The following is a 6,000-nucleotide window of genomic DNA, read 5'->3' on the forward strand; positions in this document are numbered from 1 at the left end:
AGATACAATCCAAGATCCTGATGGGGTTGAAGTTGCATGGAAAAATCTTCATGTACAAAAGATACACTTAGCCATCTCTTGATCGTTTATTTTACTACATGAAATTAATAAATTATATCTAATTACAAACTTCTTGTGTGATAAGATGAGCGAGAAAATGTAGCAAAGTAATAAAAAAATGAGAGTAAGGGCAAAAATAAGAAACTATCTAAGGTACTTCTTTGCATTTCTTTTTACTAAATGTGGTATAATTTAATTTGTTAACTTTATTTTATTGTCTATACTATAGGCGCTCAACCATGTTGAGCCATCAAAAAGTGTGGATCCTTCTAATCTAGAATTGCCATCAAGAACTTCATCAGTAACTCAATGTTATTAAATATTAAGACTATAGAGTAGCTAATTAACTTATGATGTAGTAGCCCACTAATCTATGTTGTATTTCTAAAATGTAGGTTGTTAATTCCTTTGAAGAGGAAGACCAAGAAACCATCCTCCTCAAATATTTAGACATCCAATCCATTGATGAGCTATATGCATCATTAAAATCTACAGATGGTTTATTAAGAGAGACCCTACTTTTTTAGGAGGACACAATGAGAAAACATTGCCATCCATGAGAAAGTCTCTTATGGATTGGTTACTTTATAGAGAGAAAATTCATGTCACAAAAAATCACAATAAACCTTTGAGTATTGAAGATATATGTATCTTGAATTGATCACTTTATTAATGAAGATAATATCTTTTAATTCTTTCTATTATTTTAATTTGTATTTTTTACCATAATAGGAATTCTTAAAACTATCTACATGATTGCAACCAGTTTTCTTATGTATAAAAAATACTATATCATTAGTTCTAACTAGTTTGTTTATATAGTAAATTTTTACCACATATAGATAAGTAGAAAATTTTGAAATTCCTATATAGGAGTATTTTACTACATCACTAACTTGTAAAGTGTTCCACTTTTACTAGTTGAGACATTTTCTAAACACTTTGATAAGTATCTAAAATTTTTCTCTTTGTTTACTATATGGATAGGTGTCTAAAGTTCCTTGTGGTTGTGCAATCTAGCCTCCTTGCCTTTGCCCTCTAGTGGAGCCCCTGCACCATCTCCCTCACTGTCTTTGCCGACACCCTCACCACTCTACACTAGCACCACCTTACGAGAGGATCTCATGCAATGGAGTTGCAATGCTGAGCATTGTTGGACTTGCATCAATGAGTCGAGGAGCAGTACATGTAGCAGCATGTGTTCCATATCTACCATCTCCAATATAAAATCATACTAATCCATTGGAGTTAATCATATCACATACATAGGGATGGTAAAGATACACATACACATGCTCTGATTGCTTTGTTTATTAAATACCATTATCTCACTTATTCACTCATTTATGATCTCACTTATTCACTCATTTATGAATATTAAGGATGCCTAAACTACACTTACTACATACATTCAAGTTTGTAATAAATCATGTCACTATTTCCATAATCAACTAGATTTAGAGCATGTTAGAAGCTTTAGTTTAGATAATACTAGACTCACTCACATGTATGTTGTATATTTGACTTTTAAATTGGAAACTTAGGTCACACACCTTGGTCCAATTCAAGTTAGGCAATTCTAAGAGCTCTTGTAAGGGCTTAGGATTGTAACTTTCCTCTCTAACATATTGAAATGTATAGTGGGATCTCTAATAAGGCATTCCTTCTATTTTGATTTACTATAATGGATTCATCATAGAGATTGAAATTATGGGCAATTGCTCGATGTTAGCATGATTTGTAGTGAGCACTTCTTCTTTTTGAGATATCTTGCAATCACACCCAGTTTTATGCCTCTTTGTATGGAGCAATGGGCAAGGTAAACACTAGTAGTCTAGGAAGTGGTCCTGAATCCCATAAGCATAGTGGTGTAGAATGCTACCTATGCAACTTGTATAAAGCATTGTACTTGACTATCACTTTCATAATGATGAATACAATATCATGATGCTTTCCTCTTTTAGTTATTAGTGTCATCTTTGTCATTTTTAGTCTCACACACAATATTGTATTTATGAGTCCAAGCTTCTATCTTGGAGCCTAATTCACTTGTGTAAGAGTTATCAAATCCTTAGTCTATGTCAACATGAATCTAGCCTTCATCTTCCATCCACCATAGCTCCTGCCATGCTCTAGATTTGTGCTTTTCACATTGTATTAGAGCTCAATTGAGAATGGCCTAGCTCTCCTTTCACTCCTCTCAGCTCCTCTTCATCTCAATCCATCTCAATTTGAGTGTATGACTCCTATTCCTCACTTGAATCTCACGGTCACTGTTTGGCAACCATAGCCAAAACAGTACCCACCTACCTTAGAGCCTCTAGATCTCTTCAACGAGGCCTTATTAGTTCACGATTTCTTCTGTGGACCTCCTTCTCAGGGTGCTCCTCCCTGGCACATCACAGCTCAACATTGTTGATCATAAAGCCTAGCATTGCTGAAAAAAGTCTAGGTTGATTGGTCAAATGCGTCATCTCCTAGGCCACATCTTTGAGAGGTTCCTCCTCAAGCGTAGGCTTTAGGTGCTTCGACAGTGCTAGAGGTATCAAGGATGTTGGTTGCGACACCTCTTCCACTGGTGAATGGCTAAGGACACATTCCGCAAGGGACATCATCATGGCTAAAGGCTATGACTGCTATGATTCCTGATTGGAAGTAGTAACGACTAGTTCAGCGGACTGGCCACTATTGGTAGGTTGCAATGTCCAGTCCTTAAGCAGATCAGAATTGGATGTGTCTTTTGTTGCCCTTTGTGCATTCACCTGTGCAGATCACGAGCACTAGTTGAGCTAGTCACGATGGATTGCACATGGCCTCACTCACTGGTTCTCTCTATTCAACATGTGCTTATATCAACTATTTTAATAAGTCCTTGCTCTCGTTAGTAGGCTTGCCTGTTATGTCAACACCTTCCTTACCTTTCCCTTGAGGTTTGACGAGGTCACCCTTGTTAAAGGTTGTGACTATCCTCACACCCGGTAGTGTCAAGTGTATCATCTATGGTACATAATCAGCCTCACACTTTGTTGCCCTTTTGAAGGGTCTTCCTAGGAGGGTTTCTTTTCCACAATTAGCACTATTTAGAGGAACATGGAAGAGGATAGGCAAGGTTTCCGTTTCAATAGTTACAAGGATTTTGCACTTCCCTATAAGTGATTGTGAGTGTCTCCCATAAGGACTAAGAGTTGCATTAGTCTGTGTGAGCTCCGGTTGGCCTAGTAGGGTCCATGTGTCATAGGTCAAGATATTAAAATCAGCTCCTTCATCAATGAGAGCATCAACAATGTGCCCTCTTTTCGCTGTGAGTTTGACCCTAAGACAAGTAGGCGGTACTATGTCTTCATCTTCTGGGTCTTGACTTATAATTTTAAGCCTTCTGACAAATGCCCTTGAATCCCCAACTACACGACCAGATGTGGATTTTCCACTAATGTCTTGGATCATATGTGCAGTGCTATTCAAGGTGGCTCGAATGAAAAATATATGCGGGAGTACAACAACGTATCGGGCCCGAGTATGCAGGTCCTTTGGGGATTCCAGAAATCGAGATTCCATTTTGAGTCATACTGAAATCCTTCCCTGTTTAATGACATATTCAAAAATCAGACACGTCTTTTTTTTGGAGATCTGCATCCATTATGGGGCATTGAGGTCACATCACGGACGAAACTGAGGGGCATCTATCATCAGGACTATCATATCTAGTCATCTTCACAGTTATAGCTTGATGTTGTTGATTTTCGCTTTGACTAGATGCAGTCCAAATGCAACACATACATGTTTTTGCGGTGTGGCCTTTTTTCCCTTGTTGGCTAGATTGGCCCATTGAGGTTCTAGGGTCTCTTTTTGTCTTTGTTCGGGTATGGGCTTTTGGTTGCTCTTTTGCAAGTGAGAATCCATGCTTTTGTAGGGCCATTACTACACTAGGATCTAATTTGGAGGACCTGTCACACTGCACATGTTTTCTCTCCAAACTACTTGGAGGAGGTGTGGATTTGAAGGACCGTTCATAGCCAAAATTTGAACTACTTGCTCTAGATTTCAGCCCAGTGATAGATCTATGATGCGCTTTCGGCTTTATGTGGTCTCTAGGTCGGTTTCAAGGTCTACAAGTTAAAAATTTGACCAAATCCAAATTCGGCCTAGTAGATTCGAATTGCAGGGGGGCGAATGCCCAATTCGGCCCATCCGAGGGCTGAGGGCCAAGTTAGATGGGCCGAATGCAAGTGGCCCGAAGGGTGAATTCGATCGGTCTGAGGGTCAAGTGGACCGAGTGGTCCGAGGGCCAAGTGAAAAGGGCCGAGCGCCAAGTGCCAAGTTGGCTCAAATATTAAGTTCGTTTGAGTTGTCGATTTAGACAGGCTGAGTGATGGGTGTTCGAGTCGAGTGGGTTGAGGGCCGGGGCGAGGGCCAATTCTAAGACTCAGTGGCCTAGAATCATTGTCACTCGAACGGGCTACGAGTCCACAAAATTCATCACGCCGAGCATCGAGGCCTTCCTATTGGTTGAGCACCTCCAAATCCAAGCTACTAATGCAGGGGGAAGGTGTGGAATTACCTGTGGTGGGCAAAGAACTCCTCGATGGTAAGATCGAAGCAGGTCCATGCAATGAAGCTCTCTCTCCCTCTCTCCAGCTCTCTTGAAACCCTGCAATGCAAAATGTGGTCTTTCTTTCCACTCCTAGCCCCTTATCACCCTGCCCAGGTCTGTACTCACCTTAGTCTTACTCCCCTCACCAATATTTAACCCAAAATTTCATTTTTTTGCCCTTCTTTTTCATGTTTCAACCTCCTATACACCAATAGAAAACCCTACTATATGCTCCAATGTTTTGCTCCTATCCTACCTAAATGTAAGAAAAAATCATTTAAAAAATATCTACACTACTCCAACATGCTTTTCCAAGTCCAAAAACCAAAAATCTACTTTCTAAGGAGATTGAATACCCCTTCAAACTCCCTCATTTCCTACCTACCTACCTCAAGCACCGGTTCAAGGAAAACCCTACTTCGATGCTTGATTCGAAGCACGCAAGCGCTCAAGGCTTGAATCTATGGTCCTAGCAACGGAACTAAAATGTAGTGGCGATCAACCGCCGAGACCCATAGACTGCTTATTACTTCAAGAGTTCCAAGCTGAGCACTAATGGCCACCTCACATGGTAGACGTGCCATCCATCTCTACGGGTGTAGTGAGCTTACCTCCATGCTTGATCGAGTTACCTCCTCTCCCGAGCACTCCAGTAGCTCCACGATCCAAGTGCAAGCTTCAAGCAAGCTCCATCCTCAAGCTCCACGCTCCAAGCTCCATTGCCGCGAGCAAGAGAAGAGAAGAGAAGAGAAGAGAAGAGAAGAAGAGAGGAGAATACATATAGCTTCTCCACCCCGGTCCCTCACCCTCACACTCTCACACTCCCTCTCTCAAGCACAAGCTCAAGCAAGCAAGAACAAGAAGAAGAAGAAGAAGAGGAGGGCCACTTTTGGCCACACACAAGAATGAGCTTCTCATTCACTTTTCAACTTTATATACAAAACCCTAAATCCCTTTTGGCCGGTCATTGCATTATCCCCTTTTTTACATGTCCGATCGTGGCCTAGGCCCTTTTTCCCATTGTCCTCCTATCTTTCTAGCTTCCTTCCTACCACCTATCTACCTTTACGAATTACATGGGTGAGAGCCCGGCCCTCTTAAAATAAATCATGGTGCGCCCTGTGCCTTTTTTACAAAAGTATTGACTCGTACTTTTTCTTGTGTGTCTTTCTCCTTGATTTAGGACATTTCTGCACTTCTTATGTTTTCACATTCTTCTTGGCGCACCTTCGTCTTTTGTTTCACTTTTGCCTTGGCCTTGTCTTTTGCTTTAGATTTTTTGGCTTTGCCACCTTGTTTGTTTGAGTGTTAACAATAATCGCCCAATTTTTTGCATTTCCATGGCTTTC

This window comes from Lygodium microphyllum, chromosome 15, assembly GCF_053477565.2.
Source record: "Lygodium microphyllum isolate KBCC chromosome 15, Lygodium_microphyllum_v1.1.10, whole genome shotgun sequence".
Lineage (NCBI taxonomy): Eukaryota > Viridiplantae > Streptophyta > Polypodiopsida > Schizaeales > Lygodiaceae > Lygodium > Lygodium microphyllum.